The sequence below is a fragment of the Triticum aestivum genome, chromosome 6D (assembly GCF_018294505.1).
Source record: "Triticum aestivum cultivar Chinese Spring chromosome 6D, IWGSC CS RefSeq v2.1, whole genome shotgun sequence".
In the NCBI taxonomy this organism is placed as follows: domain Eukaryota; kingdom Viridiplantae; phylum Streptophyta; class Magnoliopsida; order Poales; family Poaceae; genus Triticum; species Triticum aestivum.
In genome coordinates this window covers 135,367,453-135,394,321 of record NC_057811.1, presented here as the reverse complement: position 1 = coordinate 135,394,321, position 26,869 = coordinate 135,367,453, and positions in this window count along the sequence as shown.

Genomic DNA, 26,869 nt, shown 5'->3' with positions numbered 1-26,869 from the left:
GGCCGAACCAGTATAAACCCTCGTGTTCCTTGTCCCGCATTAACCCCTTCAAGCTTCCTAGCTGCGATGGCTCCACGACTAAGTCCTAACTCAAGGACATCTGCCGTGACAATTCCACGACAGTTGGCGCCCACCGTGGGGCCAGCGCACGGTGGATTTGAGTTCTTGAAGGGCAGCTTCGAAGGGCTCAAGGGATACGCTATGGGCTGGATGACCAAGAGTCGTCGCGGCAAGCTCTAAATCAACGATGCAAACTGGGGCCCCGACGCCGGCTCAATTGAGTACGGGTACCGGGTCCCCTTCGGCGGAATTCATGTTTTCATTGGCAAGATTGGTGAGCCGGGCCCTGAGCCGGATCTCTGCGCAGATCTCATCGAAACGGCTCAGCGTGCACGACCCGCCCGGGCCCGGCCTGCCTTAAGGCGCGCTTTTGTGGGATGTATCCATGGAGGGCCCTCTGATCCATCTGGGTCCGGTGATGAGGCGGCCGCCGGCTCTGACGGCGAGTCGGGCACCGATGAGTCAAACTCGTTGTATCAACTTCAAGATGGCAGGCTCATGGGTTGTTCCGACGGTGACAGTATTCCGGACCCGTTTGAGCCGCCAAGTCAGGTTGGAGTCTTTATGGCTGGCGCGCAGCCTGTTCAGAACCCCGCTGCTGGAGCGGGAAACCCGGTGCCCTCTCCGGCTCAGGTGCTGATGGATCTCACGGAGAAGATGACGGCCCTGTTAACCACCAGGGATGACCCGGCGGATCAAGCTCAGCATGATGCGGAGGTGGCACAGTTAAAATTGGATCTAGTGAAAGCTAAGGAGGAGCTTGCAGCGAAAGGGATCAGGATGGCTGCAGAGAGGGTGGCTCTCGATGCCCGAACTCAGCTGATCCAGGCGCAGTCCTTCCAACTCACGATGGATCAGAACGCGTCCAATGAGGTCATGAGAAGGAGGCATCAAAAGGCCCAATCTCGACTCCCTCCGGTTTACGATCCACGCAACCTCTTCAACACGCCAGGAGCAGGGTCTAGTAACCCGCCAGGGGTCATAGTGCCCGGGTCTGGAACCCCAATTCAGCCACGAGTGATGGGGCCTCCCCAGGTGCCCCCTGCCCCGCCTCAGTATGTGCCAACACCCCCGGGTCATTATAATAACCCGCTGGAGAACATGGTCGCTGCGGTAGCACGGCTGGCGGCTCTCCCAGTTGACGGCGACTCTCCGACGGCTATTGAAACCCGCCGGGTCAGGGAACTCCTTCAGACGGCACTGGCGCAGCAAGAGTCGTACTCCTACAGCCGGGATAGGATCCACTCAACCCCTCGTCCGGGCCAGAGCCCGAGTTACAGCCGGCACATGGTCTCAGCGACCGGCTCAAGTAACGTCTGACGCCATGACCCGCCCCCTGGCCACGGCCCGGCTTATAACGGAGCCTTTCACGCAGCAGACCAGGACAGAGCGCGGCAAGAGGCGGAGCAGGTGCCTCAATTGACGGCTTACCAGACCCCCCCGGCTTATCCGACGACTTCCGTCGACGTGGGTATCCCCACCAGGACTGGGGGTGTCCCTTGTTTAGTACCAGCTATCCGCAATGAGCGTCTACCCAAGGACTTCAAGGGCCCTAGGAAGGTGCCTAATTACACAGCAGACTTACAGCCTGCGGCCTGGATCAAGAGTTATGAGATGGCTATGGCGCTGCTGGAGGTCAGTGAGGCGGCCATGGCTAAGTATTTCACCATGATGTTAGATGGGACTGCCCGCACTTGGTTGAAAGGGCTACCACCGAATTCCATTGGGTCTTGGGCTGAGCTGAAAGCCCGGTTCATCCAAAACTTCAAAGATACCTGTAGGCAGTCTATGTCAATTGTGGATTTGACTAACTGTAAGCAGCAGGAGGGTGAGTCTACGACACATTGGGTTCGCCGGGTTAAGGAGATCATACACTCGTCAGACAAGATGGATGCCGGCTCAGCGGTTTTAATGCTGGAGCAGAATTGTCGTTTTGTGCCCCTGAAGATGAAACTCGGGCGGCTTAAGCGCGACTGCAGTGATATGGGTACACTAATGGCGGCTCTTGTCAAGTACGCCGATTCTGATGGTACCAAGGATCCCCCTTCAGATGATGAAAGGACAGGGAAGGGAAAGAAGAACGGCAATGGCAAGGGTCCTCAGTTTAACCCGGGGAACCAAGGAGGAGGCAAGCGCAAGGCCGATGGCAGCCTAGAGTTTGTAGCCAACGCCAGCTCACAAGGTAATAACCAGCGACGCAAGGGGAGGCCCCCTCCCCGAGGCGGCGGGTCAGGTCCGACGCTGGAGCAGCTGTTCAATGAACCTTGTCCAAGGCATGGCTCTAGAGAGAAGCCAGGGACTCATCTGTGGAAGGATTGTGCAATCATGAAGGCCTTTAAGAATTACAATGGCCCGGGCGGCGGCTCAGGCGCCGGCGGTTTTCATGGCCCGGGCGGCGGCTCAAATTCCGGTCCTCAGAACGGTCAAGGGGGCTTTAATTAGCAGTCTGGCCAGGGTCATCAACAGCAGCAGGGGGTTATCAGACCAATCCAAAGCAGCTTAGCGGTGGACAGTATCATGTGTTTACCACCAGTCTGTGTAAGCGAGATCAGAAGCTTCATAAGAGGGCAGTGAATGCTGTTGAACCGGCGGTCCCACGCTACTTGCGGTGGTCTGAGCAGCCTATAGTGTGGAGCAGGGAGGATCACCCTCCACGGGTGGATAATCCGGGTCACTTGGCCCTGGTGGTGGCTCCTCAAGTGGGAGGATATAAGTTCACAAAGGTGCTCATGGATGGAGGCAGCAGCATCAACATCCTCTATTATGAGACTTTCCGCCGTATGGGGTTCGTTGATAAAAACCTCAGCCAGTCAAACACTATCTTCCATGGTGTGGTACCTGGTAAGTCGGCTTATCCAGTCGGCAAGATCGAATTGGAAGTAGCCTTTGGAGATGAGAACAACTACAGGGTGGAGAAATTGACCTTTGAGGTGGTTAAGATAAGAAGCCCGTACCATGCTATATTTGGGCGGCCGGCTTACGCCAAGTTCATGGCTCGGCCATGTTATGTGTACTTACAGCTCAAGATGCCGAGTCATAACGGGACCATACGGTTCACGGCAGCCGGAAGGTGGCCCTGGAGTGTGAGGAAGGCGATGCAGCTTATGCAGAATCTGTTTGTGCAACAGAGGAGTTGAAGTTTTACAAGGACAATGTTGACCCAACTGATATGACCTCTCTGAAAAAGCCGACTACGGAGCAGGAGCCGGCGATGAAATTTAAGTCAGCTGACGAGACTAAACTTGTTGATTTCGTTCCAGGAGACTCATCTCAGCAATTTAGCATTAGTGCCAATCTGGATCCAAAATAGGAAGGCGCGCTCATCGAGTTCATCCGTGAGAATAGGGACATCTTCGCATGGAAACCTTCTGACATGCCAGGTGTACCTAGAGAACTCGCTGAGCACACTCTTAATGTTGATCCGAAATTTAAGCCGGTCAGGCAGTTCCTTCGGCAGTTTAATGAAGAGAGGCGGAAAGCTATTGGTGAAGAAGTGGCCCGGCTCTTGGCGGCCGGGTTTATTGTTGAAGTCTTCCACCCAGAATGGTTAGCTAACCCGGTGCTCGTACTCAAGAAGAACGACACTTGGCGGATGTGTGTGGACTACACGGACTTAAACAAGGCGTGTCCGGCTGATCCTTTTGCCCTTCCCCGTATTGATCAAATTATTGATGCTACGGCGGGTTGTGCGCGCTTAAGTTTCTTGGATGCTTATTCTGGATATCATTAGATTAAAATGGCGGTTAAGGACCAGGAGAAGACGGCGTTCATCACTCCCTTTGGAGCCTTCTGCTATGTGTCTATGCCCTTTGGACTCAAGTGTACACAGGCGACTTATCAGCGTTGCGTGCAGAACTGTCTTCATAAACAGATTGGACGTAATGTTCATGCTTATGTGGATGATATTGTGGTTAAGTCCATAAAAGAGGAAACCCTGATAGATGATTTGAGAGAAACCTTTGATAATCTCCGGGTCTATAAGATGATGCTTAACCCGGCCAAGTGTGTCTTTGGAGTTCCTGCAGGCAAGCTCTTGGGTTTTTTTGGTCTCTGACAGAGGCATTGAGGCTAACCCGGAGAAGATCAAGGCCATCACCTCCCTGGCTCAGCCGGCGTGTATAAATGACGTTCAGCGTCTGGCGGGTCGCATCGCTGCTTTAAGCCGGTTTATAAGCCGTTTGGGTGAGAAGGCCATGCCATTATATCAGTTGATGAAGAAAACTGATAACTTTGTCTGGAATGATGCAGCTAATACTGCCTTTGAGGATTTGAAGAAGCAGCTGGCAGAGCCTCCAGTCCTTGCTGCTCCGGTTGATAAGGAGCCCTTATTATTATACGTGGCGGCGAACACGCGAGCCGTCAGTGTGGCTATGGTGGTGGAGCGCAAGGAGGAGGGTAAGGAGCAGCCGGTTCAGCGGCCGGTTTATTATGTCAGCGAAGTGCTCATTGAGTCCAAGCAGCGGTATCCGCATTGGCAGAAGCTTGTTTATGGTGTGTTCATGGCAAGCCAGAAGCTTAAGCATTATTTCCAGGGTCATCCCATAACCGTGGTCAGTTCTGCCCCTCTTGGTGATATCATTCAAAACAGAGAGGCCACAGGGAGAGTGGCTAAGTGGGCCATCGAGCTCGGACCTCATGGTCTCAAGTACGTGCCACGCACTGCTGTTAAATCTCAGGCCTTGGTGGATTTCATCAATGATTGGACAGAGTCACAAGTGCCCGAGCAGAAGCCGGATAACACATATTGGACTATCCACTTTGACGGGTCCAGGCAGTTGGAGGGCTCGGGGGCTGGAGTTGTATTGGCTTCCCCTAAAGGTGTCAAGTTCCATTATGTGCTACGGTTGATGTTTCCTTGCACTAACAATGCGGCTGAGTACGAGGCCTTGCTCCACGGTCTCCGGATGGCTAAGGAGATGAGCTTGAGCCGGGTAAGGTGTTTCGGTGACTCAGACTTGGTGGCTCAACAAGTATCGGGCAAGTGGGACTCTAAGGACCCTCTCATGGCGGCTTATCGCCGCGAGGTTGATGCTATTGCTGGGCACTTTCAGGGTTACCAAGTGGAACACATCGATCGCAGGAAGAACGAGGCGGCGGATGCTTTAAGCCGGCTGGGCTCTCAGCGAAAACCGGTGCCGCCTAACACTTTCCTGGACGTCCTGTATAGCCCTTCTGTTAAGTTGCCTACAGAGGAAGACTTGGCTGTCCCTGACCCGGAGGCACGACTGGTGGCGGATCTTCATATCATACCAGACTGGACAATGCCATATCTGGCTTACATGACCCGGGGCGAGTCGCCTGAGGACGCAACTTTGGCCAGGCAAATAACCCGGCGGGCTAAGTCAATGATTGTTATCAATGGAGAGTTGCATCACCGCAGTGTCACGGGAGCGTTTCAGCGTTGTGTTTCCCCTGAGGAAGGTCAAGAAATCTTGCGTGAGATCCATGAAGGGGATTGTGGCCATCATGCCGGCTCAAAGTCTCTTGTGGCTAAGGCTTTTCGTCATGGTTTTTATTGGTTGACGGCTCATGCTGATGCGGAGGACTTGGCCAGTAAGTGTGATGGTTGCCAGCGGTACTCACGACAGGCTCACGTGCCAGCTCAGGAGCTGAGGATGATCCCAATCACTTGGCCCTTTGCAGTCTGGGGGCTTGATATGGTTGGGCCTTTTAAGAGGTCCAAAGATAAGAAGACCCACCTCTTGGTGGCAGTTGACAAATTCACAAAGTGGGTGGAAGCCGAGCCAGTTAGCAAGTGCGATGCAGCCACGACGGTTCAATTTATGAAAAAGGTGATTTTCCGCTTTGGTTTTCGCACAGCATTATAACTGACAATGGCACCAATCTCTCCAAAGGCGCCATGGAGGAGTTTTGTCAACAAGAGCATATCCGACTTGATGTTTCCTCAGTGGCTCATCCTCAATCCAATGGTCAAGCTGAGAGAGCTAATCAGGAGATTCTGAAGGGCATCAAGCCCCGGCTTTTGGTCCCTTTGCAACGGACGCCGGGTTGTTGGGTGGAGGAGTTGCCCTCCGTGTTATGGAGCATCAACACTACTCCTAACAGGTCTACAGGCTTCACGCCTTTCTTTATGGTTTATGGGGCAGAAGCAGTCCTTCCCAGTGACATCTGTCATGACTCACCTCGAGTGGCGGCTTATGTTGAGACGGATAATGAACAGGCGCGCCAAGATGCTCTTGACTTGTTGGACGAACAGCGTGATGTGGCAGCAGCCCGTTCAGCGATTTACCAACAAGACCTACGCCGTTATCATAGCCGCCGGGTTAAAACCCGGGTCTTCCAGGAAGGCGATCTCGTGCTCCGGCTCATCCAGGATCAAACAGATGCACACAAGTTGTCTCCGCCTTGGGAAGGACCCTTTGTGGTCAGCAAGAACTTGCACAACGGGTCATATTACCTCATTGACATTCGGGAGCATAATGATTCACGTAAGTCGGAGGAAGAGACCCGTCGGCCGTGGAACATAGCTCAGCTTCGGCCTTACTACACTTGAGCCACCGGCTCTCGTGGTGTACATATTTCTCTCAGCCATGTATATATTATGATAAGCAATAAAGCAGGACCTCTGTCCTTCTTTCTCCTCCAAATATGCACGTGTTGATTTCATTGCAAGATTACATGATGACTTAAAGGAGGATCCGGCTTATGATCGTATTCAAATCTAGCCGTGAGCAATAAGGTCACTTGGGGGCTTCTTGTTCAAACATGGGTCGTATTCGAACCAAAGAGAACATAGCTGTCGATACCCATTTGATTGGCAAAGTGCCGAGCTCATTGGGAAGTTACCTTTGGTCATATTTGAATCATAGTTTAACCCCTCTGAGAACTGACGTGGATCGTATTCGAATCAGCGTCGTTAAACAATTCTTAAAATCACTTGGGGGCTTCCTGTTCAAACATGGGTCGTATTCGAACCAAAGAGAACATAGCTGTCGGTACCCTCTTGATTGGCATCGCCACACCCACTGGGGGCTATATGATCGTATCCGAATTTTAGCTTAACCCCTTTGGGCCGGGTCTCTGGTCGTATTCGAACCGGAAGCCCCTAAGTTCTTCTGCTTTATCACAAGTCTTCTCTGCTTATGTCAAGGTGTGTACAGCCGGGTCTCACTTTGCCGGCTTAACTTTGGTTTACAGTATTGCTGAACGCAATGAGTGTTATAAGACAGGTAAACCGGAGTTGCGGTACCAACTTTCTCATCCGGGTTATCTAAACCGGAAGTATGATTGCAGGCCGTTAAGTATGTTCTTACGGCTGTATTCAGGATATCGTTGAAGACAAGTCCTTTTTGATTCATATTCCGGGTTATATAAAACTTATGATTCTTAGGGCGGTAAGCCGCCTCGAGACTTGTGATTTGCCCTTCTATGCAGGATAATTAAAGGGACCTCTTTTGAGGTTAAGAAAAGCAAATGATTGATTATGACCCGGAGAAATATCAAAGAGACAACTTCAAAAGACTTTAGCATTCAATACGCGCACGATGGCACGGCAGAGATAAACTGTTGCACCTACTCTATTACAAAACTCATCAAGTCTAAAAGGGTGGAGCATTGTTTGGTAAACTGCCAGCCGAGTTATGATGCTTGCTGAGTTGAAGTCTCCGGCTCGTTCCTATCCTCTCCTCCGGCCGATCCCAAGACCTGGAAAGTTGATGACTTCCAGTCGATGCCGCTGAGAGCTTCGAATTGGGCTTCCTCGTCAATTAACCCGGCCGGGTCAATCTCCGGGGCGAAAGTGTGCTGACGAGCCGGCGGGATCAAGTTGAGGGCTTCATAGCGAGGGGTTGGAATCCTCTGATTCTCCGCATTGTAACCCGGCTGGTACTTGGTTAGATCTGTGTAGTTCCCGATAAGGGTGGCCACCGGGCGTACAGCCTTCACGCAAGCCGCGAAGTCCTTCTGATCGAAAGCTGAGCCGTCTTCCTTCAGGCTTGGATAGCCAAGGGCGATGTCCGCCGGGTCTAACTCCGGCAGGAATGCCTTGGCCCGGCTCAGCGCGGCGATCGCTCCGGCTCTCGCAGAGGCCCGTCGTAGCTCTTGGATCCGCTGAGGCAGAACGGCGAGCCGGCGCAGAACTTCTGCCAGGTGAGTCGGCACCTCGTTGGATAGGGCCACCACAGCTAAGGCACGCTGTGACCCGGTGTAGAGCTGCTCCACCAGGGTATACACGGCCTTCAGCTTGGTGACCACGCTCTGGTTGAGGTTGGCACTTCTGGGACCTGTTTAACAGAATCAGACAAGCCGGCGACAAGGATGAGTTATGAGATATAAACATTTTAAACTTGATGAAAGCCGGTGAGGCGACTTACCGAAGATGGCGGCCACCATCTGGGAAACCTGGCGCTTTAGGCCGGAGAGCTCAGCGGTCTTCTCGGAGAGTGTCTTCTCCGCCTGTTCAGCCCGGGTTACCAATGCGGCCTTCTCTTCGGCCCAGTCTTTCCGCTCAGCATCAAATTCTGTCTTCAGCTTCTCTTGAGCGGCGATGCTGGATACAAACTTGGCGTTTGCCTTCCGGGTCTCCATTTCTTGCATCTTTAGCCGGCTCGTGAGATCAGCAAGGTCAGTCTCCAGCTTCTTGCCAGCAGCCTGTATAAATTTCCGGGTTATGGCATGAACAATTACTCTACAAATTTAAAGTCCCAAGCGTTTTCCAAGCAAAGACACTTGGCACTTGGGGGCTAATTCATATTGAAAGTTTTCTATCTACATATTGCCGGTTCAAATGGAGTAAGCCGGAACCTAAGTCTACAAGATACTCAGTCATAAGTCGTCGACTTGGGGGCTAGCATGGTACAGGTAACTAAGGAGTAAATAAGAGGACAAAAGGATGTTACCTCAGACTTCTGCTAGATCTGGGTCACCATGGCAACCTCGGCGTCCCGGCTCTTGTGCACTTGGCTGATGTAGCCAGAGACGAGCTCTCCAATGCTCAGGTTGGTGTAGTCGGAGAGGTCCAGGTTCACCCGGCGGGGTTGCAGCAACTCCCCCTTAGCGGAGCACTTGGCCAGCACGGTAGGTCTCCCCGGCTCAACGAACTCCGTCCGGGTGATTACCACATCCGGGTCATTTGTTGGTTGGGCCGAGCCGGAGGCCTCTGGGTCAGTAGAAGCTTCTACAGGCGCCGTGTCCATTGGAGTGGTGGCTTCGGGGGCGGAGGCAGCTGGCGGGTCTTGGACCGTCACCTCCGGCTCAGGCAAATCCGGCACTCCGGCCGACTTGGTTTTCTTCACCCTCTTGGTGAGCTTTGACTGGGCACTGAAAGAGCAACAAAGGTTAGTACAAAAAATATGAGTAAAGATCAGAACAACATGAGATGATTATCGTTACCCGGGCGCGGTCTTGAAAGCCGGAAGACTCGACTGCATAGAGTCGCCCGAAGAGGGGGAGGTCTCCTGATAATTGGAGTCAGAAGAGTTGAGTGGCTGACGGATAACACCCGCCAACGGGTGAAAAGGGTACAAGTGGGAAATAACCTTAGTTCGGCGCTTCTTTGATGTGTCAGGTAACCCGGCGGAGAGGTCGGTGTCCTTGTTGGTCCGGGTGTGACGCCGGCTCTCATGAACCTGTTGCTTCAAAATAAATTGAGGATCTTGATAAGCTAAGGGATGTGAAAAGCTTACTTTCCGGGTTACCCTTCGGACTTTCGGCCTTGGCAAGGGCTCCGAGTCGGAGGAAAGTGACATTACCTCTTCAACCACCGGGTTACCTGCGCCGGTGTCATCCTGTCAATGAGCAAGTATTGATAAGGCGGATAGCAACAAACAACAAATACAGCAAGGACTTAAAGGCTCAGGGGTTACCTCTGACTCGGAGCTGTCGCTTAATTGCATCAGCTCTGAAGCAGTAGGCCTGCTTCCTTTCCTACGAGGGGCGGCTTTCTTGGCGGCTTTCTTCACCTTTCTGGCCTTCTTGGCCGCCTCATGATCATATTTGACCTGCCATAACTTGTCGTCAGCCTGAAAAATACAATGGTGATCTCTTTAAATGATTCAGATGAGAGTTATATACAGAAGAAGATAGGATGTTCAGATTGGCGGCTTACCGCTGGGGCTGGGTTGGTCTTGCAGAAGGGGGCTAACCCGGTCCTTCCACAGTCTGCCAGGCTCTCGTTCAAGAGAGCCTTGGTCATCTCCTCTGCAACGTCTTCAGGAAGATCGTTGTGGCTATGTCTCTGAGGGTCGTCTTTGCGGCCCGTATACTCACACATTAAGCCGGGGAGGCGGCTCAATGGAATCACCCGCCATGAGATCCAGACCCGGACCAGATCGATTCCATTTAGACCATTGCCCAGGAGAGCCTTGATCTTGTTGATGGTTGGGAGCAGAGGATGGCGCTCCGCCGGAGTTAGTTTGTCTGACAGTGGGTGTGTTGACTCCAGACGTGATGGGCGAAAGCCGGGCAGCGGACTTTCATCAGCCGGTGATGTATCTTGGCAATAGAACCAAGTCATGTTCCAGTCCTTTGGGTGGCTCGGTGGCTCTGCGTAAGGGAAAAGGCAGTCCCTACGCCGCTGGATGGAGATGCCGCCTAACTCCAGACTTGGCCCATTGGCGCACTCATTCTGACGGTTTAAGTAAAAAAGCTCTCTGAAGAGCAGCAGACTAGGCTCTTCTCCAAGATAAACCTCGCAGAAGACTTGGAAATTGCATATGTTGGACACTGAGTTGGGTCCTATGTCTTGAGGCCGTAAATCGAAGAAATTTAGAACATCTCTAAAAAACTTTGAGCCGGGCGGTGCGAAGCCCCGGCTCATGTGATCCGCAAAAATCACTACCTCCCCATCCTTTGGCTGTGGCCTCTCTTCTGACGGGTCAGGGGCACGGTAGGACATGATGTCTTTCTTGGGCAGATATCCTGACTTAACAAAATCCGCTAGGGTCTCGTTTGTGACATTGGACCTCATCCAGTTACAAGTAATGGGAGCTTTGGGAGGCATGGTGAAAGTCGGCAGTCTATGACAAAAAGGAAAAACGTCCGGGTTAATGATAAGCCAGAGGAGATCTACAGTTCAAAGCTAAGGTGGCGGCTTATGAAGGGGACTAATGGTATATACCTAAGTACAGCGGGTTATTTAAGCCGCAGGGGCATTCAGAATAAATTGATTATCTACGGCCTTATCACAGCTAAGCCGGAGGATTCTACGAAGCATGGTTCTCTTTAAGCCGGAAGGTTCTACGGCGCGTGGTTTCTTTAAGCCGGAACTGTAAACCGCTACGATTCAATGATTGCAGTTTTTTACTAAGTGTGGTAAAACAGGTTTCACATATTGCAGTAACTTTTTTGGATCGAAATGGTCCGGCAAAAGAAAAATTTCTAGACCTAGAAACAGAAGCGAGGGAGTTCTTGGGCCCGAGAAAGTTAATATGCAGAAAAAAGAGAGCCGCTTGCGTGTAAAATGGGTGCTAAACAGTCGCCGCACTAGTTCTATGCAGATCTAAGGTCAAACAGGGGCAGTAACTATGAGAACTACCGGAACTTGCGGGCAATGGCGACGAACACGAAGAACGCGGACGAATCCTACGTCAGATCTACTCTACAGGACAAGCAGGACTTACAAGAGCTGGAGAGTCGCGGAGGTCGCCGCGTTTCTCTGGTCAAGATTAGGGTGATGCAGCGGCCTGAGCTGGTGACGACGAGGAGACCCGCGGCGGTGACGGCGGCGGAGCTCGAGCAGCACGGGACAGTGAGAGGAAGAAGACGACAGAGGAAGGAGCGTGAGAAGAGCCCGTCGGGCCGGCCTATTTATAAGGCGAGCTCGTAAAGCGGGCGCGAGAGCCAAGGAGACCGTGGCGTGGTTATCTCCCCACGCAGCGCCTCGATTTTTGGGATGACAGTAAAGGAAAAGATCCGTTGTGGATCTGGCGGAGTAAAAAACGGACTTAATTGAAGATGACGTCACAGCGGATTATCCGGAGTCCAGAGGATGACGTCACGCCGGGTTATGGCCTTCACACGAATGGTAAGCCGGAGATTTTTTCTGTCGAAAGATTTGAAGATTGACATGAGCCGGCTCAAATCAATCTGGGGCCTAATGTTGAGGATATATACCTTTGAGTCACCCGCCAGGAGGGGCCGGGTTACTCATATGGTCATTGCCAGAAGCCCGGCGCCAAGCTTAAAGACGGTGGGCCAGGCCCGGATATGGCTTAAGGCCCGTAGTTACAATCATTATTATGGTAGAACTTGTAGTGTAAGGCAAGAATAGTTGAGAGTCCGAGCCGGACACTCTTATGAGCCGGCCGGGACTCTGAGAGCTGCAGGGCGTCAGCCTCCCTATATAAAGGGACGACCCGGCAGCAGTTTAAGGGCGACAACAATCTCATCGAGAGCCGGGCATAGCAGTTTAGCTCCCTGGTTATCGAAACCCAAATCAATACCACATCAAACTGGACGTAGGCTTTTAACTTCACCGTAAGGGGCCGAACCAGTATAAACCCTCGTGTTCCTTGTCCCGCATTAACCCCTTCAAGCTTCCTAGCTGCGATGGCTCCACGACTAAGTCCTAACTCAAGGACATCTGCCGTGACAATTCCACGACAGAGGGGGTCAATCTCCATCAACATCTTCACCTGCACCATCTCCTCTCAAACCCTAGTTCATCTCTTGTATCCAATCTTTGTCCCAAAACCTCAGATTGGTACCTGTGGGTTGGTAGTAGTGTTGATTACTCCTTGTAGTTGATGCTAGTTGGTTTATTTTGTGGAAGATCATATGTTCAGATCCTTTATGCATATTAATACCCCTTTGATTATGAACATGAATATGATTTGTGAGTAGTTACGTTTGTTCCTGAGGACATGGGAGAAGTCTTGCTATAAGTAGTCATGTGAATTTGATATTCGTTCGATTTTTTGATGAGATGTATGTTGTCTTTCCTCTAGTGGTGTGATGTGAACGTCAACTACATGACACTTCACCACTGTTTGGGCCTAGAGGAAGGCATTGGGAAGTAATAAGTAGATTATGGGTTGCTAGAGTGACAAAAGCTTAAACCCTAGTTTATGCGTTGCTTCGTAAGGGGCTGATTTGGATCCATATGTTTCATGCTATGGTTAGGTTTACCTTAGTTCTTTTGTAGTTGCGGATGCTTGCAATAGGGGTTAATCATAAGTGGGATGCTTGTCCAAGGAAGGGCAGTACCCAAGCACCGGTCCACCCACATATCAAATTATCAAAGTAACGAACGCGAATCATATGAGCGTGATGAAAACTAGCTTGACGATAATTCCCATGTGTCCTCGGGAGCGCTCTCCTTCATATAAGAGTTTGTCCAGGCTTGTCCTTTGCTACAAAAGGATTGGGCCATCTTTCTGCACCTTATTTACTTTTATTACTTGTTACTCGTTACAAATTACCTTATCACAAAACTATCTGTTACCGATAATTTCAGTGCTTGCAGAGAATACCTTACTGAAAACCGCTTGTCATTTCCTTCTGCTCCTCGTTGGGTTCGACACTCTTACTTATCTAAAGGACTACGATAGATCCCCTATACTTGTGGGTTATCAGACAGAACAGCCCAGGTGTGATCAAAAACTTCATGGAGGTAGTAATGGTTCTTCTTCACTGAATTCCGGGTGATGGTCATGTTCTGAAGAATTGAACCAAACTGACGCTTGACCCATTTATGGTTGCGATCGACCTTCTGATGAAGACTAAGGAGAATCTCATGATTAGTCATCACCCTTGGAGCTGTGCCTTGAGGATTTTGCTTTGAAGCATTCGCGACAGAGTCATGAGTAGCAGAGTCATCATTGGTGGAGTAGGATGCAGCTTTGCGAAACTGTCCATCCAATGGACGAATGCCTTCATCAATAATCGCAGCCTTGCCCTTCTCATCCGATGATGAAATAGGTCGTTTGAGGACTTCAATGGGCGGCAAGTAGTTGAGATGATTTTGAAACTCAACCTTGTAATTGATTGAAGACCTTGATCTGAGGAATCTCATTATCGAAGGATCGTAAGGCTTCAACTCAAAAGGTGACAGTGCAACATTTGCCAGAGTCCTCATGAAGAAATCATGGTAGTTGACAGGAACTCCATGGATGATGTTGAATAGCAAATTCTTCATGATGCCAACGACTTCTTCATTAGAATCGTGGACTTTTATTGGACTCAGGGTCTTAGTCAGAATCCTGTAGACAGTCCTTGGCACATAGAGCAATTCCTTCACGAGGAATTTGGATCTTGGGCCTTGGCCAGGCTTCAGTGGCTTCATCAACACTTGCATGTAATGATCAGATAGTTCAGGTTCATGGTAGATGAGCCGCACACCTTCAAGGGGAGGACTGACAAGCAGGGCATGAAGCAATTCCGAGGCCGGTGCTTTGAAGTGTGTGTTCTCTGTCATCCAGTCCAGCACCCATGAATTCACATCGTCAGCGTTGCCTGTGATGTGCAATATAGCATAGAACTGAAGAATTAGCTCTTCATTCCAATCAACAATGTCGGTGCAGAAGTTGAGCAGCCCAGCGTCATGAAGAACACTGAGGATGGGGGTGAAAAGGCAGCGACTCCATTTCAACATGAGGAATATGCTAATGGTCGAAGATCTTGTCTTTGTCGAAAAGCAGAGTAGAATAGAAATTCATCTGGCTTTCTGTCGAGAAACGCTTCCTTCGAAGACGAGTAGAGTCATAAGGGGTGTAGTCAGTGAAGAACACATGCTCATGAAAGAAGTCATCAGCTTTGAACTTCTGCTTCTTTGAGAAGGGATTCTTCGGCTTGGGCTGAGGAGTATCAGTCAATGTCTTCACAGCCTCAGGAATGATAGTCTCAGGAGCCGCAGGCTGAGGAATTTTAGTAGCAATATCTTCAGTAGCAGCTTGAGTCTCCATCTCTTCAACAACATGTACATAAGCACTAGTGGCTGGATTTTCTTCAGGGATGGTGAGAACTGAAGCTTGAGGTTCATCACAGCCCATTCGAACTTCTTACGTTTGGACTGGGGACTGAGGAATCTGTTGAAGTGGGGTGAACATGGGTGAATTGAGGTGATGACTTTTCCAATAGTCATCACCGAACTGGAGTGGTGCACCCGATGTCCACGTCTTCTTCTTCATCCATTTCCTCAACGCCTGCCTCTTTCAGCTGTGAACTAAGGCATGGGCGATGATACCAATGGAGTGGACGTAATGTTCTCCACATCAATTTCCTCATTCAACTGCTCTGACGAAGCAGCAGAAAGATTTTCTTCATCGGATCCATTAGGGATCTCCTAATCCTCACCAAAGGGAACGATCTCCTTTGATCGCATGCTTGAAACAGGAACAACATCAATAGGATTTTCAAAAGAGCTCGCCAAAGTCTTCACCTTCTTTGGTGCCGAAAACTCTGAGCCAGCGGATGCTTTCCTTTTCTTCACTGCTGCTCGCTCCGCAACTTTGGTTTTCTTCGCTTCTGATGTAGAAGGAAGAACAGGACTTGGCGTTGGTGTAGGAGGAGCAGAGGAAATTGGTTCATTTTCTTCAGGCGCAGCAGCAGATGCTTCAGCTGGCCTGGCTTGTTCTTCAGACACAACACTAGTGGTTGCCCTGGCAATTTCATCAGCGGGTGGAATATCTACATCAGCCCTGGTACTCTCATTTTCATCAGTAGCCTGATTTTCATTAGCGGTGCTGGCATGTTCTTCATTTGGCTGGGCAGATGCTTCAGCCTAAGGAGATTCATGTTGCATTGGGGCAGCAAAATTTGAGGTGAATCTTTCAGCCATTTTCACAAATCTGACTTTGGCTCCAAGCCAATCTACACGGTAGGCGTTGAATTCATCACTAGTCCTTTGATCTCAGTCTGTATAGCAACAAGTTCATCAGTTGTCATTTTGACAACGTTCTTCTTCAGAAAGCGCTCCTTCTTGTATTGAGCTTTCTTCAACTGTCTGGCCTTCTCAAACTTCCATTTTTCTTCGCCTATGAAGACGGTCAACATGTGACTTTGGCCAGGAGTGAGCTTGAAGTCAGGCATAGGTGTGTTGGGGTCCTTGTGCCAGAGATCAATGAAATCAAGGATCAGCTTGGGATCCAATAGAAGAGGCACATTTGTGCCTTTGGCTCTAGTGGCCATTTCCTGTCTATCTCTAATGATTTCAGCGAGTTCTTAATCATCAGCTTCGTCTTCACTGGGCGGCACATGAAAGGCAACCTGCTTCTTGTGAGGACTTGGTCTAGAGCCTCGTCCAGCAGTAGCCTTGGTTTTCAGCAAAGTGGGGCCTGTTGAGGATTATGGAGGAGCTGAAGAACTTGCAGAGGCTCCTGAGGCAATTGAGATGCCCGTGGTCCTTTGGCACGTGGCGAGATGCACAGGTGCTGGGGACTTTGCCAGAGGAGCTGAGGGCTTTGCAATAGGAGGAACTGGAGCAGTTTGAGGAATTTGCCGTGAGGGCACAGAAGAGCTGGGCCGTGAGGGCATTGCTGAGGTGCTTGGTGGTTTGCGAGCTGGCTTCTTAGGCATAGCCTTCTTGGACTTGCTACCAGAAGCCTCAGTAGCAGCAGCAGCAGTGTCTTAATTGAAGTTCTTCACTGCTTCTTTTGCCACTTTGGCCAGTTTAGCTTGTCGCTTGGCCCATTCAGCTGGAAATTCCTCACCTCTTCTGACGCTAGAGGGATCAACTTCTTGTCCAGGTGCCAGTGGAGGTCTTGGGCATGGAGGGTGTACAACAAATTTCTTCATGTACTTGGGTGTGACATAACGATATTCCCTCCATTCTCTGGCCCATCTCCTCTCAATCCTCTGAATGCACACTTTGCGCTCATTTTCATTTCTTTTCCGTGAATTGCCTCATCAGGACTGCAATACCCTACGTAGATGTCATTAGGGATTTCAAAAGCAGTGTTGACTTCCAACTTCTTCCCTCCTTTCTGAGGTTTCTTGCCATCAGCCATTTTCTTCAGCTGAGGATTTTGAATAATTGAGTTCTCTGAAGAGGTATGCAATTTGTCTTCGAGGAACGCTGCAAATGAGTTAAGTTGATGAGGACCTAGTGATTCAGCAGTGGACATGTGTACCTGTGAACATAGTATAGGTGCGAAGAATTTGGAGAGGTCATATGCGTTCTCAGAAGTTTTTGCAAAAAGAGCAAGTTTGAGGAATTTGACCAGAGGTATCTTGAGGAATTTCACTAAGCGTTCTTTGACTTATGTTTCGGAGTTGTATAGATTGAAAATCCACACAATTGAGGAATCTTGAAGAAAAATGTTTCTTAGAGAAACAGACCAAGAACAAAGGCATGTGAGGTGTTTATGAGTGTGGAGTTGAAGAATAAACACCTTTTGAAGATTTTGTGGAAATCATCAGAATCAACAAGGGCAGTAAAAATAAATTTTAATTACCCTTGACGAAGAACACGATGAACTGGGAGTAGTAGATTGGAAGTTCGTCAGTCCAGATCTTCCATGCCCTAACTTGGCAGAGGAAGACAGATATGGCGGCGGCGGAGTGAAGATTTCTGCGGCCGGCGCGAGTACGACGGCGACGAGTTCGAGGCAGTGAAGCTCTTCCTCACCGCGACGATGGAAGTAGCAGGGGTGCAAGGTCTAGAAGATTGAGCGAGGGGAAGTGAGGTCGAGTAGGGTAAATGCAGTCTGAGGAGGGTGAGGGGTATATATAGCCGAGGTGAAAAACCGCTCACCCAGGAAAATGGACGAACGTGCCCCTGGCTCTTCTCATCCTAGCGACATGTGTCACCCACGTACAGAGCGGCGGCGATCGTGTGAGATCGTGGGTGAATAGATAAATCCTATCATGGGATGTGGAACGGTTTGAGCGGCAAAAGCCAAAAATTCAGATAAGAATATTTTATTGATTCGTTCGCAAATTCTTCAGCTGACAAGGACACCGTGAAGATTATGAACGAGTTTCAAATAGAATGCACATGAAGAATTTGTGAACAGATTGGGTTGAGTTTAGCATAGAGGGGGAAGGGTCCGATCACATTCACTTAGCAGAAAAGGCAACTTGAAGAATTAGCAATAAGTGAATGCTGTAGAGGACTTAAAACTCAAATATATATATATATATTCAATGAAGAACAATGATGGAAAGAGTGAAGACAATGCAAAGTTGAAGAAATTGAACAACTGAGGAATTTCAAAAACTGAGGAAAAGCTCAAATTGAAAATTTTCAACTTTTGTTGGTGGCGTGAACCACCGTATAAGAATGATGATTTCAGACGCCGCGTACATTTGTTGTAGGGCTCTGAGAATCAAATTTTTCGTTAATTTCTTCACACTTAGAGGGTTAGTCTTCATTGATTGAAGAAAAACGATACTTTGTGTGTTGCACATCTAAGTCATCACTTTTGCATAAGTGTTAGGATGTGTGTCCTTTCCAAAGGACATTCGAAGATTCTAAGATATTTAGCTCACACCGGAACTTGCTAAATCTCTTCCCATCCAAGGGCTTTGTGAAGATATCGGCTAGCCGTTCTTCAGTCTTCACGTGCTCGATGGAGATGTCGCCCTTCAACACATGATCACGAAGAAATGATGACGAATCTGGATGTGCTTTGTCTTCGAGTGCTGAACTGGGTTGTGAGCAATCTTGATGGCACTCTCACTGTCACAGTAGAGAGGCACATTCTTCACATTGATGTCGTAGTCCTTGAGGGTTTGGTTCGTCCATAGCAAGTGGGCACATCACGAACCAGCAACAATGTACTCAGCATCAGCAGTAGAAAGTGATATGTAGTTCTGTTTCTTCGAGGACCAACATACCAAGGATCGTCCCAGGAAATGGCATGTGCCTGATGTTGACTTGCGGTCCACATGGTAACTAGCATAGTCAGAGTCTGAATATCCAATGAGATCAAAAGCCGAGCCCTTGGGATACCATAATCCAAGTGTTGGAGTGTGAGCTAGATATCAAAGAATATGTTTCACAGCCTTATGGTGTGACTCCTTCGGGGTAGCTTGAAAGCGGGCAGACATGCAAACACTAAGCATAATATCTAGCCTAGATGCACATAAATACAATAAAGAGCCAATCATGGAGCGGTATACCTTTTGATCGAAGTCAATACCATTTTCATCAGCGCATAGGTGGCCATTTGTGGGCATAGGGATTTTGACGCCTTTGCAATCTTGCATGCCGAATTTCCTCAATACATCCTTGAGGTATTTCTCCTGAGATATGAAGATGCCGTTGCGCTGTTGACGTATCTAAAGACCTAAGAAGAATTTCAATTCTCCCATCATAGACATTTGATATTCTTCACTCATCATATAGGCAAATTCATCACTGTAACATTGGTCAGTACAGCCAAAGATGATATCATCAACATATATTTGGCACACGAATAATTCATCATCATTTGTTTTGGTGAAAATAGTTGGGTCAAGTGAACCGGGTTTGAAGCCTTTCTTCATGAGGAATTCCTTCAAAGTATCATCCAATGCCCGAGGGGCCTGCTTGAGGCCATAGAGGGCCTTATTGAGTCTAAAGACCTTGTCAGGATGCTTTGGATCTTCAAAACCTGGGGGTTGAGCAACATATACTTCTTCCTCAAGCTTACCATTGAGGAATGCACTTTTCACATCCATTTGATAGAAGATGATATTATGATGGTTAGCATAATCAAGTAATATGCGAATAGCCTCAAGTCTAGCAACAGGTGCAAAAGTTTCATCGAATCAATTCCTTCAACCTTTGTGTAGACTTGAGCTACAAGCCGTGCCTTATTCCTCACCACAAGGCCATTTTCGTCTTGCGTGTTGCGGTGGATCCATTTGGTGCCGATGATATTGTGCATGCATGGGTCTGGTCGCTTGACAAGTTCCCGCACATTGTTGAGCTCGAACTGATGTAATTCCTCTTGCATAGCTTGAATCCACTCAGGCTCCAGAAATGCCTCGTCTACCTTAGTGGGCTCTGTAATAGAGACGAAAGAAAAGTGCACACAAAAGTTAGACATATGTGAAGCCTTTGAGCGTGTGAGGGGACCTGGTGCGTTGATGTCACTCATGATTTTCTTGATCTACACTTCATTTGCAACGCGAGGATGAGCGGGTTGGCGATGTTGAGTTGGCTCAGTATTTTCTTCAAAGCCATTTTCTTCAGGTGCGCCAGCTTGCTGTTCTTCACGTTCTGGAATGACTTCTTCAGCAGATTCTTCAGTAGGAATGACATCCTCAGTAGCCTTGAACTTGATAGTTTCCTCAGGTGACTTTTCATCTAGCACAGGAAGTAGGTTCTCTCTTTGCGAGCCATTAGTTTCATCGAGCCGCACATCTACAATTTCAACAACCTTGTGGTGAAAGGAGTTGAAGACTATGTAGGTGTGCGAGTCCTTTCCGTAACCAAGCATAAAACCTTCATGTGCTTTCAGTGCAAATTTAGAATTGTGATGAGGATCCCTAATCCAACATTTAGCACCGAAGACTTTGAAATAACTCACATTGGGTTTCTTGTCAGTGAGGAGTTCGTATGGGGTCTTTTTGAAGAATTTGTGAAGATATACTCTGTTGATGATGTGGCACACGGTATCAATTGCCTCAATCCAGAAATGACGAGGTGTCTTGTATTCGTCAAGCATAGTGCAAGCCATCTCAACAAGAGTCTTGTTCTTGCACTCCACGACGCCATTCTACTGAGGAGTATAAGGAGCAGATAACTCATGAGTAATACCAAGTTCATCAAGATAGTAATCAAGACCAGTATTCTTGAACTCGGTCCCATTGTCACTTCTGATGTGCTTGATCTTCACACCAAAGTTGGTTGAAGCCCTCGAGGAAAATCGTTTGAAGACTTCCTGCACTTCACGTTTGTAAGTGACGATATGCACCCATGTGTAACGAGAATAATCATCAACAATAACAAAGCCATATAGAGATGCTTCATTGGTGAATGAGGAATAATAATTAGGGCCAAAGAGATCCATGTGAAGCGATTCAAATGGACACGTGGTAGTCATGATAGTCTTTGAGGGATGCTTGGCCTTGGTCATCTTTCTAGATTCACAGGCTCCGCACAGGTGATCCTTGAGGAATTTGACATCCTTGATGCCAATGACATGCTTTTTCTTCGCGAGAGTGTGCAAGTTCCTCATTCCAGCATGACCAAGTCGTCGATGCCATAGCCAGCCTTCTAAAGCTTTTGCAAGTAGGCATGTAGCAGGTTGTGGTCCTGTAGAGAAATCAACAATATACAGATCTCCTCTCCTAAAGCCTTCGAAGACTTTGGAATGGTCAGCTTCCATGATCACAACACAATGATACTTGCCAAAGACAACAACCATATCAAGATCACAAAGCATTGCTTCAAACATGAGGTTGAATCCTAAGGACTCGACAAGCATGACTTTGTCCATGTGTCGATCCTTTGAGATCGCAACCTTACCTAGACCCAATACCTTGATTTTGCCTTTTTCAGCATAGGTGATATGCTTCAGATGCGATGGAGATAAAGCAGTGTCCATCAATAAGTTCCTGTCACCAGTCATGTGATTTTTACATCCACTGTCGAGGACCCATTCAGTGGCTTTGGGTTGATCATCCTGCAGATGAATTAGTGCATCTTACGAACTCATACTTCATCAGTGAAGAATATGACATCAGATTCATCACATCAATTTCATCACACAATAAAATAGGCATAGCAGTATGAGGACGTGAGAAATGAAAATTCATTTCTTCATGATTAGCTTGCGTCCTTTCAAGCATTATTCAGGCCTCCAGCAAATTCTTCAGACGTTTCAAGTTCGTCTGGCGACCTGACCCTGCATAAGAGATTAGTTCTTTTTCTTCACCACCCACAACTTGAGGGGTGGCAAAGAGTTCATCATTCTGCGAGCTCCATAAGAGAAAGGTGGCATAGATGCCAATCCACTTTGTTTCACATAAGAGTGGTTAGGGTAAGCATATGAATAAGCAGAGAAATTCTTCGAGGACTTATGAACATAATGATTTGAAGAACAATGCGCATATTCACAGCCCTTAGATCTTCCTTGCGAAACATAAGTGTTAGCATGATGATGTTCATATGAGGACTTTGATCCATATGAGGAATGTGGTCCATATGAGGACTTGGATCCATATGAAGACTTTGGTCCATATGAAGAATTTGCTCTGGGGTTCCTATTTTTCATAGGTGGTGTCATGATGACATTCACCTGAAGACTTTCAAGGCACCTTTTGGGAACCCATATTTTCTTCATAGGGGGACCTTTCCTGCAGTTATTGCCAACATATCTAGCAAATACTTCACCATTCTGATTTTTGAACAGTTTATAGTTGGAGTCAAATGACTCATCAGAAGAATATGAAGATTCACATGTAATGCCAGATAAAGTGGATGGATCTACTGGAGGTCCCATTGCAGAAACCCATGAGGTTTTGGGATACTGCTCAGGCTTCCAATATGTTCCATCAGCATTGAGTTTCCTCTCAAAGGCAATACCCTCTTTCCTAGGGTTCCTGTTGAGGATCTGCTTTTTAAGCACATCACAAAGTGCCTGATGCCCTTTGAGGCTTTTGTACATGCCTGTCACATGCAATTCCTTCAGGCCTGCATTGTCAGTGATACTAGCAGCGTCCTCAGATGAGGAATTAGTGATAGCAAGACATGTGAAGAATTTGCAGGAATAGAAGCATTTGAACTTTCGGGTGAAGAATTAGCAGATTCACGTTCAATGCACTTCAAACATGGTGGAAAGAATTCTTCCCAAACGGCGTTGATCTGTTGAGCAAGTAATGAATCTTTCTCCTTCTGAAGATCTTCATAACTCACCCTTAGCTTTTCAAGATCTTGCTTTCTTTGAAGAAATTCATAAGAAAGCTTCTCATGATCAGGTAAGAGAGTGTTATGATGACTCTGAAGGTTATCAAACTTGGACTGAAGTCTCTGAAGATTTTTAGTCAAAGTTTTAGTGCGATCCATTTCTTCACCCAATATATCATCGCTCTCATCTAGCATATTTTGAACTTTTTCCAAAGCTCTTTGTTGCTTAGTGGCAAGGGAAGCAAGTTTGGTATAGCTGGGTCCAAATTCATCACCAGATTCATCATCACTAGACTTAGATAGGTAGCATTCAGTTACCTTGGCACCTTTCGCCATAAGGCATGGTGCAGAGGATGAAGATTCTGGTTCGAAAGTTATTGCCTTGAGTGATTCCTTGAAATCCTCAAACCAGGGATCATGACGAGTTTGATGAACTTTATAGACCAGAGAAAGTCGGTCCCAGGTAAGCTTCGCGTGGCTGAGGTGCATAATGTTCCTGAACTGATTTTGAGACAAACAGGAGCAGATGATGTCCTTCACCGTGAGGTTTAGCAGAGTGTACTTGCGAATGTCATGAGCCTCCGCCATCTTGCATAGATCAGTAAGACGAATCTCAGTGACGGTCCACAGTTCGCTGTTCATCGCCATGAGGCGCTTCTTCATCATGGCCTTCCACTTGGGATAATCATGACCGTCAAAGATGGGGCATGACATAGTCTTCATTCCTGCGGTCGACATAACTAAAACTCAAGGCGGTTAAACCCAAATCACACAGAACAAGGTAGTACCTTGCTCTGACACCAATTGAAAGTGCGATAAGTTGACTACAGGGGGTGAATGGGCGACTTTTACAAATTCGTCACTGAGGAATTTCAGGGTGAGGAAATTCCTAAGTCACGAACAACTAGCAGCGGAATAAGTACTCAGATGCAAGCATAAGAGAATAGAAGCACAATCATCATGATGAAATGAAAACAAGCACATAGTACAGAAAGCATAATCATAGGATAAGCAGGCTCATGACAAACTGAGTGAAGAAATTGAACTGATGAAATTGAGAAAGTCTTCAGTGAAAGTCTTCAAATAATAGCGATCAAGTACACAACACAGTAATAAGGAAATGAAAGGGTTGAGGAAATAGAACCAGTTAGCTCCGTGAAGGCAGTGATTTGGTAGACCAGTTCCAACTGCTATGACAGTTGTACGTCTACTTGGAGCGGTTAGGTATTTAAACCTGAGGACACACAGTCCTCAACGTATTCTGCTTGATCTAAGATCATACAGACCTCGCCCAATCACTCGTGGTAAGTCTTCAGGTGACTTCCAAACCTTCACAGACTCGGTCACTCAGTGATCCACAATTTACTCTTGGATGCTCTAGACCATGACGCCTAACCGTCTGGAGGATGCACAGTCCTCAAAGATAACAAGTGTCGGTTCCACACAGGAACAATCTCTTCAGTGATGCTCAATCACTTTGGGTTTGTAGGTGTTTGGGTTTGGGTTTTCCTCACTTGATGATTTCCGCTCAAAGTCCTCGGAGGATGGGATGCTCTCAATGACAAGTGTCAGTTTCTCTCGGAGCAGCCAACCAGCTAGTGGTTGTAGGGGGCGGCTATTTATAGCCTAGGGAGCAGCCCGACATGATAAGACATAAATGCCCTTCAATGATATGACCGTTAGGTGGATAAGATATTTTGGGACTGCTGGCGCATAGCACAACAATGGTCGGAAATTTGAGTTTCAAATTCCTTAGGGTTATCATGTTCCTCACTTGTAGGCAATCCACACAGGTGAATTCCCAACTCCTCAATTAGAATAAATTCCTCAGAGACCAGAAGATCTTCGTCTCTGTCACTGAAGGAATTGACTGAACTGTATGAGATTGCCAATGGCTTCACTCGAAAGGATTGGTAGGTGTAGGATTTTGAGTTGAGCATCACATGGAAACTTTTCCTTAGTTTTTCCTCGACCCCCTTTAACAGTACAGTGTTTCCTATGACTCAAGAAAGAGAAAATGAAACTACAAAAACAAAAGTCTTCACGCTTCATGTTCCTCGCATGGATATCAAGTCTTCACGGTCACACCAATTTCTTCACTTTCAAAGTCTTTAGAAAGCCAAAGTCTTCAGTTGAAGACATTCATTTTTAGGGGTCGACTTTCTTTGTAAATATCAAACTCCTCATAGACTTATAGACCTGTGTACACTCACAAACGCATTAGTCCCTTAACATATAAGTCTTCAATACACCAAAATCACTAAGGGGCACTAGATGCACTTACACATGCCGGCATCTTCGTCTGACTCACATGAATTGAAGCACTCCTTTTGTATTAACTCAACAAGCTCCGGGTTTCTATGCTCCTCATTCGACGAACCATCCGAATCCACTGTTTTCCTACAAAAGAGTCACAGAATTCAGCTCAGACAATTTGCCGAACACATAGAGAGCAAGATGTAGTCCGAGAATAGTTGGACGTACTGCCGCGACGTCCGAGGTGACGAGACAGGCGGTGAGGAAGTTTTTGGAGGTGGTGGCGATGCTTAGGGATCGAGATGGTGGCAGAGCTAGGGGAGGGCCTGAACGGACGAGGTAGAAGAGAGAAGAGGCAAATTGCTCGTCTGGCAAGGTCGGAGGGGGTTATGATGCAATTTATGGTGGGTCATGTCTGTTGGATCCGGCGTGGCGGATACGTCGGGGCGCGTCTGGGCCTCGTCATGTCAGCCCAAACGTATAATGTTGGTTTGAGGAGGCCGGTTTGGTTACATTTTTGTCACCGGTCACTGACGGGGCCGTCCACTCAAACATACAGTGGGGTTGAGGAGCCCGGGTGTAGATGCTCTAGTTATGAAATAAAATTCATTTTCCCTAGAAAAAATTAAGGGGACTATAGCAATACACAATCTGAAAACTAATTATGTATGGAGAAATAAAAAATCTCTCATTTCCGACATGAATATATTTTTCTTGTTTCGAAATAAAGGTTCTTGTCTTGTCGGGAATGATGCACAAATTTTTTAAATCTGGTACCAACATGTATAATCCCCCCAGAACTAAGTTTTCTTTCAAGCCTTTCAACCAATCAATGCGACCTCGTAGGGCAACTTTTGCTAATGGAACACTTTGTTTTTGTCACTCTAGCTTTTGCCAACTTTGCTTATGCCACTCTAGAATTTCATCTTTCACTTTTGCCACTCTTAGCTTTCGATAATATATCACAAATGCCTTCCTGTTACACATCCGTTAGTTGACTGTTTATTCTAGCTAGTTGACCAGGAGAAGAGCTATCAGTATTGTAAAAATAACACAGGTTGCCCCTACTGACTTGTGGGGCCACTTTGTAAGTGACACAAAAAGAAAATATACACACACGGGTCCAACCACACTGCGGGAGTCCTGGATTCGGGGGTCCTCAGGTGTCCGACCTATCCAATATGGGCCGGGCTGATGGGGCATTGTCGGTGTCAAAACCAGCAGATCTCGAGTAGGGGGTCCCGAACTATGTGTCTAAGGTCGATGGTAACAGGAGAGAGGGGACATGATGTTTACCCAGGTTCGGGCCCTCTCTATGGAGGTAATACCCTACTTCCTGCTTGGTTGATCTTGACGAATATGAGTATTACAAGAGTTGATCTACCACGAGATCGTAATGGCTAAAACCCTAGAAGTCTAGCGTGTATGATTATGATTGCCTCTAGGGACTAAACCCTCCGGTTTATATAGACACCGGAGGGTACTAGGGTTGTACAAAGTCGGTTACAGAGAAAGGAATCTTCATATCCGAACGCCAAGCTTGCCATCCACGCCAAGGAGAGTCCCATCCAGACACGGGTGAAAGTCTTCGGTCTTGTATCTTCACAGCATCAGTCCGGCCCATGTCCAACAGGCCGGACGCCCGAGGACCCCTTAATCCAGGACTCCCTCAGTAGGCCCCGAACCAGGCTTTCAATGACGATGTGTCCGGCACGCAGATTGTCTTCGGCATTGGAAGGCGGGTTCCTCCTCCGATGACTTCAAAGAGCTTTATTCGGCCTTCCATTTAATGTCGTACCCATCGGCTTCTGTGCATCC